Raw genomic sequence first — 12,226 nt, forward strand, 5'->3', positions numbered from 1 at the left:
CATTAGCTAAAGTGGTGCTTCAGGTTAAGAACAGTTTCAGGTTAAGTACGGGTCTCCGGAACGAATTAAGTACTTAACCCGAGGTACCACTGTATATTTATTTAGGGGAAATAATTTAAGCCGACTGACTAGAGTTTATTTGGGGGTGATGGATGGGGGCAATTGTAGGGGAATTGATTTGGACATTCATTGCGGCAAATCAACTGAAAAGTGGGAGTACAGTGGTACCTCTGGTTACGAACCTGATTCGTTCCAGAGGTCCGTTCTTAACCTGATACCGTTCTTAACCTGAGATACCACTTTAGCTAATGGGGCCTCCTGCCGCCGTGCCATTTCTGTTCTCATTCTGGGGCAAAGTTCTTATCCCAAGGTACTACTTCCGGGTTAGCAGAGTATGTAAACCGAGGTGTTTGTAACCCGAGGTGTTTGTAACCTAAGGCACCACTGTAATCTGAAGAGGGGTGCAAATTAGCATAATTTACCTGGGGTGATCTCGGTGTTAAATTTTGTTGGCTTGCCTTCTGTGGCATTTAAAGTCAACATCTGCATCTATACAAATAAATCAGCATTTTTGCAAACGTGGACCCAAATCTTTAAAGTACTGTACATATTAACATCACTGAGCTACCCATTATACTGGTTCCTTTCCAAATATTAACCAGCCTGTGAAGGCAAGAGCATGGGGAGCCAACAGTCAGGTCAGTTGGCCTTCTAATCTTCTCTTTGCAAGAACCCTTGCAGAGGCAGCTCAAGATTCAGACAGCTTGGGAGGGGCGGGGGGGGGGGAGATGTCTGCAGGAAAAGTGCCGCTGCCCATAAGCCTTGCTAAGTACCTTACCAGATGCCCTGCTAAGTCTCAGCAGCATCTCAGGTGACTTCTCCTCTGGCCTAAGGAACGGAGTTTGGTAGCAAAGGTTGGCCGGAGCTCTTATTCTCTCTGCATCCCCTTTCTTTCTTTCTTTCTTTCTTTCTCTCTCTCTCTCTCTCTCTCTCTCTCTCTCTCTCCCTCCTTCCTCTCCACCACCTCCAGAAAGCCAAGTCTCCAAAGCACAGTTGGTTCTACAGCTGTGTGGAAAAAATGTGTGGGTGCTTTTTTAAAGCATTATTTCTATAAAAAGAATTTAAGTTTTCAAATCTTGCCTAAGGCAACAGGCACACTCACCAAAAATAAAGGTAGAAAAGGGGGAAGAAAGCAACAGCAACGCCCACCTGGTTAATTTTTTCTTTAAAGTCTAATGATCCGTTATTATTTTTAGTGAGAAAGGAAAGGGAAGGCTTCTACGCACCCAGTGAAGGGCATATTGAGAAGGGTACAAAGGGCCAAGAATCAAGTGGAAATGTTTAAACCACATCATTTTTATTACGGAGCGGGGGAATGAGGCACTGTTTCCATTAAAAGATGCAAAGCTCTCCAAAATGCAACCGTGGTTCAGACCACTCAGTGGTAGTATTTTAAGCAAGTGTAAACCCACACCCACCGCTTTGCCTGTCAGCATTTCAGGCATTTAAATGCCCTTATCTGAGCATCCAGGAAGGTCTTTATTTAGCCTCCTCACCAACAGGGAGAGGCTCCACACACACTAAGCCAGTAGGACACCCAGTGGTTCCAGTGGTGCTGCGGGGAGGGGCGCAAAGGAGGGAAACCAACTATGGCGTACGGGTAGCAATACAGCAGGTTCTAAACCTTTTGGGGTCCATGGGTTCCTTGACCAACAACATGCTTTCTGGGGCACCCCTGTGGGGCTCAGGAACCCCCCTTGCTTACAGAGCTGGCAGCCTCTCGCCCTTTTTCGAACACCCTCTCCTCTCCCCTCTCCTTGGGGGTCCTCCGGGCAACTGCTACTGCTGTCTAGGTCTCTGAGCTGCCCCCTCCCGACCCCAAAGAGAGGCACCATTCACCTGGAGAGTTTATAGTCAGGGCTGCTGCAACAAACAGCCACACAAGCCTTTGGGAGGCAGAGAGGCAAGAGGGCATCAGAGGAGGGAGGCAAGGAAGGAAAGAGGGACAGAGGCCAGGGTTGCCCACGGCACCCCTGAGCATCCTTCAAGGCACCCCAGGGGGCCACGACACACTGGTTGAAAAGCGCCTTTCTTTCAAGCTGAACTTTTTGTGTAGTCCTGCCATGTCACCCTGACCAGCAACATTTTGTTCACAGGAAGGTACCGGTAACTTTTGAGCCCATAGTAGGAAATGGTTTCCAACTTCTAGAAACAAACTTGGAAACAGCAAGAAGCATTTAGGCGTCACCTTGCACAGGAAAGGAACACGAGTGTCAAGATTTCTTAACACTGAGTGTCCGGGTACCTCAAAAGTTTTTGCTGCCCAGACCATGAGTCATCCTCCCTGGAAACAAAGCAGCGGGGAGTTTTGCAGCCTGCTAATGTCATTTGTAAGACACAAACCTGAACCCCGGACTCATTATTCCCACCCTATGAGTAGAAACATTTCTCCTCCTTGCTCAAATACTGCTACACCAAGAACCCATCTGCAAGTCATGGTCTTGCATGTGAAGAAATCACAAGGGTCAGATAAGCCAAGAGGTCTTTAAGCAGAGGCTTGACAACCATATGTCAGGAGTGCTCTGATGGTGTTTCCTGCTTGGCAGGGGGTTGGACTCGATGGCCCTTGTGGTCTCTTCCAACTCTATGATTCTATGATTCTAAGAAGCCATTGTTATATAATGGAACTGTTTACATGGTGCCTTACAGAGCAGCACAAGCAAAACTAGAGGTTCCTGCACCATAGACCTTACAATATGAATATACCGTATATATCAACAAAGAGGTCTAGCAAAAAAAGAGGAGGAAAGGAAAAGAGCTAGAAGAAACAGAGATGTGCTGATAAATTGGCTTTGGGCAAACTGAGGTCAGGATTGGGCACAGGCCAGAGGGGCACAGAATCAACAACAATGAATCTCCTTTAGAATGAAAGCGGGCCAAAGCAGAATGCATAATGTGTTTAGATGCACAGTGAAGTGGTACATCATCAGGCTTCTCTCACACCTGAGTCCCAATTCTTAAGTGTCGGCTGGTACTGTAAAAGACCACCACCAACTGACTGCACAGTGGTTCATTAAAAAAACACAGGGGTCTTGGGTGTTGTTGTTTTTTTAAAAGAAAATAGAGATACAGAGCAGAAGATGACATTTAAATGCACAGTCATGGCCAATTCCAAATTTCAACACCTGGCTGGCAAGAAAACCTTTCACATCCCTGAGAGTGGCCAGCCCTTCACACCAGGTGAGTGTGCAGAATGACATTCCCATTGGATGTTCAGCAAAGGAGCGAAAGAGGCCCCACACCTGCTTCTAAAGGAGAATGAAAGTGCAATACGACGACTGTTAGGATCACGAGCACACTGAGCATGAAGTGCTGTTGTCTTGCTTAAACCTTTGGCACTGGAACTGCAAGTCAAGATAGTCATAACAACCTCAGTATTGCCCCCAGTTGCTGGGGGAACACAAGTGGGACATAACAAATATTTTATTCACTTATATTTGCTTTCCACCTGCCATAGAACCCAGGCAGTGGTGGTTCCAAAACTAGTCACTCATCCAGGCATTGATCAGAATCAGATCTGCCTCATGTGTCTTTGGACCTTGGATCTCATACCCTGGTAACAGGCTTCTTATAGACATCTGGTTGGTCACTGTGAGAGACAGGATACTGGACCAGATGAGACTTTGGTTTATCCAGAAAGGCTCTCCTTATGAACAACCCTTTAGTTCCAATACTCTACAACAGGCTTCCTCAACCTCGGCCCTCCAGATGTTTTTGGCCTACAACTCCCACGATCCCTAGCTAGCAGGACTAGTGGTCAGGGATGCTGGGAATTGTAGTCTCAAAACATCTGGAGGGCCGAGGTTGAGGAAGCCTGCTCTACATTAAAAAATCCAACTGCAATAATAACATATTGTCCTGTTTACCCCTGACCACATTTCTCTGCTTCTATTTTTAGACTTTAGACCCCTTGAGAGAGCCAGTGTGGTGTAGTGGTTAAGAGCGGTAGTCTCGTAATCTGGTGAACCGGGTTCGCTTCCCCGCTCCTCCACATGCAGCTGCTGGGTGACCTTGGGCTGGTCACACTTCTCTGAAGTCTCTCAGCCCCACTCACCTCACAGAGGGTTTGTTGTGGGGGAGGAAGGGAAAGGAGAATGTTAGCCGCTTTGAGACTCCTTCAGGTAGTGATAAAGCGGGATATCAAATCCAAACTCCTCTTCTTCTTCTTCTTCTTCTTCTTCTTCTTCTTCTTCTTCTTCAGGCAAGGGCTTATCAAACCTGTAGGAAGCTACCTTGTACCAAGAATCAGATCATCAGTCCACCTAGCTTAGAAAAGTCTATACTAGCCTTTCTCAACCTGGGGCCCTCCAGAACAGGTTAGCCTACAACTCCCATCATCCCTAGCTATTGGTTATGATGGCTGAGGCTGATAGGAATTGTAGTCCAAAACTTCAGGAGGGCACCTGGCTATTTCCCAGCCTCACAAGGAGTTATCAGGGATTAAACTTGGAACTTTTTTGCATGCAAAGCAAAGCTACAGCCCTTCCACATGAAGTCCCATATACATAGGTTATGCCATATAAATACATGAAATAAGCATGATAATGTGGATGCCTGCTCTCATTACTCTTCAAGCCAATACAGCCATCTCCCCCCCCCCCAGCTATAGAATAAAGTTCAGAGAGAACAAGCATCCTGCTTACAAATATTTGTTTTGTTAGAAAGAAGAAGAAGAAAATGCTTGGCAAAGCCCCTCCAGGAGCAGTGATGGGGGGGGGTGGATAAGCCCACCCTGAAGACTGGCTGCTTAAGAGGACCATCATCTGTATAAGGTAAAAGTAAAGGGACCCCTGACCATTAGGTCTAGTCGTGGCTGACTCTGGGGTTGCAGTGCTCATCTCACTTTATTGGCCAAGGGAGCCGGCGTACAGCTTCTGGGTCATGTGGCCAGCATGACTAAGCCGCTTCTGGTGAACCAGAGCAGCGCACGGAAATGCTGTTTACCTTCCTGCCGGAGTGGTGCCTATTTATCTACTTGCACTTTGATGTGGTTTCAAACTGCTAGGTGGGCAGGAGCAGGGACCGAGCAACGGTGGTTCTCAGAGCTCCAGCCCTGACTATACAACATTTGTATCTCACCTTTCAAGAAAAAGTTTATTGGGGGGGGGGGTTCTTTTAGACAGACAGCAATTAAACCGATCTTCATTTAAGTTTGTCACAACTTGTGTTGCTATATAGTCACATCACATTCCAGTCAATGGATCAAGGAAGGTCTAAGCTCTGTTCGCCTCTACATAGTTCCATCCTTATTTCAGACGTCGTGATATATTGAAATGTTTAGCTGGTGATATACAGTGGACGCTCGGGTTGCGAACGTGATCCATGTGGGGTGCACGTTCGCAACCCGCATCTGCGCATGTGCGGGTTGCAATTTGGCGCTTCTGCGCATGTGCAACCACCAAAACCCGGAAGTAATCTGTTCTGGTACTTCTGGGTTTTGTAACCCAAAAAAACCGCAACTTGAAGCGGCTGTAACCTGAGGTATGGCTGTATTGTGAGGTTGAAAACCAGATATCACCCGGCCCTAATTATGGCCCATTCCTGAGCTTCTGAGGAAATATGACCATCCGCTGTTAAGAGACAGAAACTAGCAACTATTATTATGGAACTGTATATTTCAAAGGGACCCCAAGGGTCATCTAGTTCAACCTCCTGCAATGCATGACAGATGCTTTTAAAACTACAGTGGCAGACTAGATGGACATTCCTACTTGCAGGCAGTTATTAGCTGAAGACAAACACCACTGCTGTAGAGAAAGGTGGAGGGGTTATGCCAATGAAAATGGGCGAAAAGAAGCAAGGACTTCCAATGGCACTGGCAGAGGCTCTGGAGGGACATGACCCCTTTGACTGGGCGCAAAAATCATTAGGTACCCAGAGCAAGTAACATTTGACCTGTTAGCCAGACCTTCACTCTCTAGTCAGAAGAGAATGAGGCACATTTTGATGCCGGCCAGTGAGCAATTCTGTGCAACTTGCAAAATCTACATCAACAGAAGCCATTTCAGTCAAAGATACCAGAGCTGCTACCTTGTACGCAAGGATCAACTGCAGTGAGGCAGATGCTATCGACAGCCATCAAACACCATCCCGTATCCATCTCTTATCCTTTCATGCTGGCAAAAAGCCAGGAGGTCCCAATGCTTACAGTAGCCCTTCTGAGGACACACATAGGAACTGGATATCTCACTGCATGGAAAAAGGCCCCGTGGTGTTATTGCTGGAATATTATTATTTTTCCCTTTAAAAAGGAACATAGGATCCATTTAGAAAGCCTTTGCATATCTTTTCTTTTTTAAAAAAAGAATACAATTCCAAGGTGAAGGCTGTTCTATCCAAATCACGCAGCTTCACCCATTCTCATTGACATCTCTCCCTTTGTATCCAGCAGGTCCCCAAACCAAAAAACTCCATCTTGTCCTTTGCATCCCTCTTAAAGAGACATGACTCCTACCTTGAAAGTCACCAGGTGGTGTGAGCAGCCATTTCTACAGCACCACAAATTTCTAAAGATTCACACACACACACACACACACACACACACCCCAGCAACACCCCCCCCCAAAAAAAATCCTGATTGCATTGCCTCCTTTTAAGCTCTTGGCAATTACTCTCATTTCGCAGGAGGAAACATTTTTTTAAAATCAATTTCCAAACCAGATATTTTTTCTCAGTTTGTTCCATTGCACTCAGCCCTGCCAATCTCCCAAACGCTAATCAGAAAACATGCCTGAAAACTCTGTGGAAGGCCACTGCAGCGCACACAGTCTCAGATCTTGACAGAACAGTTCAATGTTCAAATCCAAAGTTCAATGCCTCTTAGCTGAACTCACTCCAAGTCCTGTTGTGACGATAAGATGGGAGAACAGCCCACACACATATGCGCAACACTATGTATATCACTCTGTGCTCCATGCTGGAGAAAGCATATGCAGGGATAGCCAGCATGGTACCCTCTAGATGTTCTAAACTATAACTCCCAACTAACATGGATTAAGCTACAAAATGATGGGACTTGCAGTTCAGAACAGCTGTGGCTGGGCACCATGCTGGCTACACTACGCAATCTAAGTAATAATGACTATTCCATCCAAATCCACTCCTAAAGCACACTGAATGCCCTTCAGCTGTCCCCTCTTGCTAACGATATAATCCTAAGCACACTTACTTGAATGCAAATGCTATTACAAACAGCGACACTTACTTCCCAGTAAAGATGGTTGTCCGTCCCTTGCTCATTTTGTTGGGTATGCTTATAATGTACACTTAGGGGTTAATTTTGAGTGGGACTTTCCCCTGGAACCTATTTTCCTCAGCCCACCCCAGGCCTGAGGAATACATGATGAAATTCAGTGTGTCTGCTCTGCATGCAGAATGTCTCAGATTCAATCCCTGAAGTCTCTGTATGAGGCTGGGAGTGTTTCCTGTCTGAAACTCTGGAGTATAACCAATACTGAGCTAGATGGATCAAGGTGGAGTCTAAGGGGACAATCCTGTATTCCTATACACACAAAGTACATTTTCCTCCTAAGTGAATGACCACAAACCCACCTAGACTTCTGAGATTATGCGGCAGTGCTTCCAGGTCAGAGGAGGCAATTTCAAGGCAGGTTTCAGAAATTTCCAAATGTTTTAAAGAATGAAATAATTAGGTTTTGGAAAATTGAGCAAGCACCAGGGGATTGGTATTTTTTTTATTTATATATATTTTATATAACACAGATAAAGAATTACAGAAAGGATAGTATTTTAAAGAACCTTTTCAAAATGAATGAAATTTAATTATTATTAATGAAATTAATAGTTTTCATTTATTGAAGAAAACAAACGTAAATTGTCTTCTCTGGAGTAGCAGTAATGTGTGTTAATTTAAAAGAGAAGTTACCATATTGTTGATATCTAACAAGATAATGAACATTTTTTAAAAAACCAAACAAATAGGTTTGTTGGGAATGAGATTTAGTAGCAACAGAACTTCTGCATTTGTGGTGGTCTTGCCCCAACATTTAAGAATTTTGCTATCCAGAGGATTGTCACGTGGTGGGATCAAAAACAGTGCCTATAGATACCAATTGTTCAAGCATACCCAAAATATATTGAGTCATGATTTCTTGCTGACGGACAGCCCCTAACTTGGTTATAGCACAGAACTGTAAACATCCCAAAATTCCATTGAACCAAGATTGAGCAAATAAAATCTGGCAGTCAGCACAGCTGAAAATGCAACCCTTGCGCTAGCAGTCCTGCACACACCTTTGCACCAGCCATTCGTGGCCTAGAATGTTTTGCAAAGCTTCACTTCTGGGTTAGCCAGAGGACATTTTTACATACCAACTGACAACTGACATAAGCTTACTAGACATCAGGCTATGTAATGATAAAACTACAGCATTAACGAATTTCACTGACCCGGATAGTCACTAACAAAGATACTAACAGAATCAGAAACACTAGAGCAGGGGTAGGCAACCTAGGGGCCAGATCCAGCCCAATCGCCTTCTAAATTTGGCCCACGGACGGTCCGGGAATCAGCATGTTTTTACATGAGTAGAATGTGTGCTTTTATTTCAAACGCGTCTCTGGGTTATTTGCGGGGCATAGGAATGCATTAATTTTTTTGTTCAAGGCCGGTCCCCCCACATGGTCTGAGGGACGGTGGACCAGCCCCCTGCTGAAAAAGGTTATCATGGTCACCAGTTAGACGGCAAATGTAAATGGAGTTTTGGTTTTGCGGGCAGGTGAGAGCCAGTGGAGGGAGGGGAGCGACAGCAGGCAGAAATGCTGCACATCAGGAGGTTAGTAGAAAAATTCATGTGCTTTCTGTTCTATTTAAGCATACCATCTTCTACAGATGTTGCTCCTCCTCCTCCCTTTCCACATTCCTCCCCAACATCAAATCTGGGGTTTAATCATTAATAATCAGGAGACAGTAAGTTCAGAGAGAGAGAGAGAGAGAGAGAGAGAGAGAGAGAGAGAGAATAAGGGCAAGGGGGGAGAGAAGCAAAAGCAAAGCATGAACATTTGCAATTAAGAACTGCATACAGAACTGGTGCTCAGGCAGAGCACGGAGTGTTCAGAAGCCACCAGGAAGTGCAGTTGCTTCATTTTTGGAAAAATCAGGTCAGCCTGAGAGACAATCTGATGCGCCATGCCAGCTGCATGAAGGCTGAATTTCGATGGCTACGGATAAGAGAGGAAGCAAGGTCAAGCAAAGGAATACGCCTGCTTAAACATTAAGCATGCACACACTCATCCTTGCTCTCTTTAAAATTAAAACTCCTCAAAAAACCAAGCACCTGAGGAAAATCAGGGCCCCATCTCTCATTTGTTATTACCGCTGGTAATAACAGTGTGGCACATTCATCGCCACACTAAAGGAAAGCACATCTAACCCCAGTTGTGTACAAGGAATTGGACAGTTCACTTTCACCACAGCTGACAGCTGTCAATACTTCACAAATTCAGCACCGACCCCATCTCTTGTCCCCACAAACAGCCTGGAACAGACATTAAGACAACCATTCTAGCAGTGAACTGTCCTACAATACTCTTTCAAGCCATGGGATTCTCCTTAGCAGACAATGTCCACACCACAAGCAGAACAGACAATAAGACAATAGCCAAAACGTTTTTTTTACAGAAAACCCCCCAAAACAGAAGCAATATAGGAATGACTAGAAGTTATAATGCTGGATGTAAACTTGCAAGTCATACTGGAATCTTCCTCATGCTGGATGCTGGGAACCCGGGTTAAGAAAAATAAATAAGAAAACCAGGGTTAAGAAAATAAATAAGAGAAACACACAGTAGTTATCTTCGAGTTTGTGTCCAAACGAAAAAAGAACGAAAAAGCAGAAAACCTGATATGCTTCTATCACTCTTACAGGACATTGGTTCTGAGAAAGAGTCCTGTGTTACTTACAAAGTTTACACACATCATCACGCCAGTGAAATTCATTCAGAATCCATCCCCAGTTCCACATTCACAATAGCTTAAAATGATTACGTGATATGAAAAGGAAGCAAGATTCAAAGGTTATTAGCATCCCCACTTGAGCTGTAAACATGGGTTCAAAAGACAGGTGGGGAATCCAGCCTTTTACTACCCTCACTGTAAATGCAACAAGGTGGGGTTAAGCAGTAAACAATCTATTACTTGTGTACAGTGGGCTTCCTGTCTTTCTCATGGCACAATATGAATCAGAGAACCCAAGAGCAACCAATTCCATCCAAAACACTGGTTGGTATATCCCAAAATTGCTGCCCAGTGGCTCTTACCTTCCTCACATCCCTGTTGCCCCTGAGCTTCACACTCACCCTCCCATCAGCAGACCTTCGCTAGATACCTGAAAGTCTCCACCCAGTTCTGCATTATCTCAGGGTACAGCCCCAGCACCCTATTTCCCAAAGCCACCACTGCCAGCCTTGCTCTTACCCGCCCAGTCGAATCTCTCTCCTTTCCTGCACCCAAACTGCACCAGGTACCCCTTAATCTGTGGAGCACCCCCAGCTCTCTCACACTAGTGTCCTCTAGTCTAGCTTATATGGTCAGCTGTCCAACACTCAGTGGCCCCTTCAAAGTCTGAAACTTAAGCTTCCCTACCTGACATCCATGGGCGCTGATTACAGTACTCCCTTCTCTACAACACTTCACCCAGTGCTTCACAACCCAGCGGGGCAACCCACTGCAAAAACAACACCCTCGGCAGGACTTATTCCTGCTACTGCTCCAAGGGGGCACCCAGGAACCCGCAACCCCGCTCCCACCTCGCAGCCGCGCTAAACCCCGACCAGACCCCGTCATAGCTGTCAGCGTTTCCCTTTTTTTAAGGGACATTCCCTTATTCCGAATAGGATTCCTCGGAAGAAAAGGGAAAAGTTGACAGCTATGGACCCCGTGCACGCAGATACCACCTTCTCCTAAGATCCAACCCGCACCCCCCAGTGCTTGTTCTTGACCCCCGAGCGCCTTTATTGCGGCTGCAGCTGCTCCTCTTCCAGCCTCCACAACTCCCCTTCTCCCACCACACCTTGCTGTCCCACGCACCATTATGACCCTGCCACAGCAGCAGCCTCTCTTCCCACGGACCCCTGCCATCACCATCAAGGGGGAGCCCCCTCCCACTGCTTCGCACAGCAGGATCCTATGCAAATTTACTTGGAAGCGAACCCGCACGGCGTCCAGTGCGGGGGGGGGTGCACTCGGTAGCAAGGGTGCATGTGTCAGGATCGGAGATTCGGAGCTCTCAGCGGAGACGCCTGTGCTGCCGGGGCCATATGGCCCTCCGTCCCCAGCTGCACCCCCTCGACGCCCCCCTCCCCAGCCCCCCGAAGGATGGAGCCCCATTTTCCCCTCGATTTCCACTGCACCGCCCCTTTTCCATCTTGCACGTTGCACCCCCCTCCCGCCGCCTCCAGACCCTTTGCATGCTCCGCGCTGCATCCCCCCACCACGTTATCCCCAGGGTGGGGGGGGTCCTTACCCGCCTCCACACAGTCCCCCCGGCCCGGCTCGGTCCGGCTCTTGCAAGCTCCGCAGCAGGCAGCGTTCGGGGGCTCCAGGGCCACGTGACAGCGCCCAGCGCCCCCATAGGCTGGGCCCGGACCAGGGCTGCCGGGCAACGGTGAGCCCGCCCTCTTTCCCACCCTCCCTCTTTCCCTGCACCTGAGAGAGGACGAGTGAGCGAGGCAGAGCCGCCTTACGCCGGTAGCGCAGCCCGCCACGCAAGTGGCGTAGCGCGGCGTTCCCCGAGTCCCTGCGGAACAGCGGCACGGCCAACGGAATTGGCGTAAGATGCCCGCCGATGTTTTTTTCTACCTGTGACGTCGCTCCCCCCTCCAGGCCTCGTTACGCACATTACGCACCCCGGCTCTTCTATCTCCCGTTCCGCGCAAAGTGCGTAAGTCTCCCCTTTCGGCGTCCCAGTTGCTGTACCTGAGGGGTTAGCGCGTGCGCAGAGCTGAGCAAAATGCGTAATGCTTTGGCTTAGAATACGGAGCGCCTCCTCCACCTCCCCTCGGGGGCTTAACCAGAAAGGGGCGGGGCTTATGGTCTTTTAAAAATATAGAGGGGGGTGATGAAGGTGCGGTTGGGTAAGGTAAAGTAAAAAGGCGTCAGGCAGGTGCGGAAAGAAGAGGGTTTGGGGGAGAAAGGAGGGAAAGGAGG

General features: G+C 47.3%; 1 protein-coding gene across 17 annotated transcripts in view; it reads right to left on the bottom strand.

The window, feature by feature from the left end:
- The window catches only part of STRBP (spermatid perinuclear RNA binding protein), a 115,715-nt gene extending 103,698 nt beyond the window's left edge, over positions 1 to 12,017 (bottom strand). For 5 of the 17 annotated variants that reach the window (XR_014521581.1, XM_083485848.1, XM_083485846.1 and 2 more), the window contains exon 1: positions 11,544 to 11,649. The gene's annotated coding sequence lies outside the window, so the exon portion shown is untranslated. Of the gene's footprint in view, positions 1 to 10,338; positions 10,371 to 11,107; positions 11,161 to 11,543; positions 11,668 to 11,925 lie in introns of those variants that run through there. The other 12 variants (XM_083485843.1, XM_083485842.1, XM_083485845.1 and 9 more) reach the window with 8 other exon arrangements.
- Positions 12,018 to 12,226: the final 209 nt, after the last annotated feature.

The sequence above is a fragment of the Podarcis liolepis genome (assembly GCF_965112155.1).
Source record: "Podarcis liolepis genome assembly, chromosome: Z".
Lineage (NCBI taxonomy): Eukaryota > Metazoa > Chordata > Lepidosauria > Squamata > Lacertidae > Podarcis > Podarcis liolepis.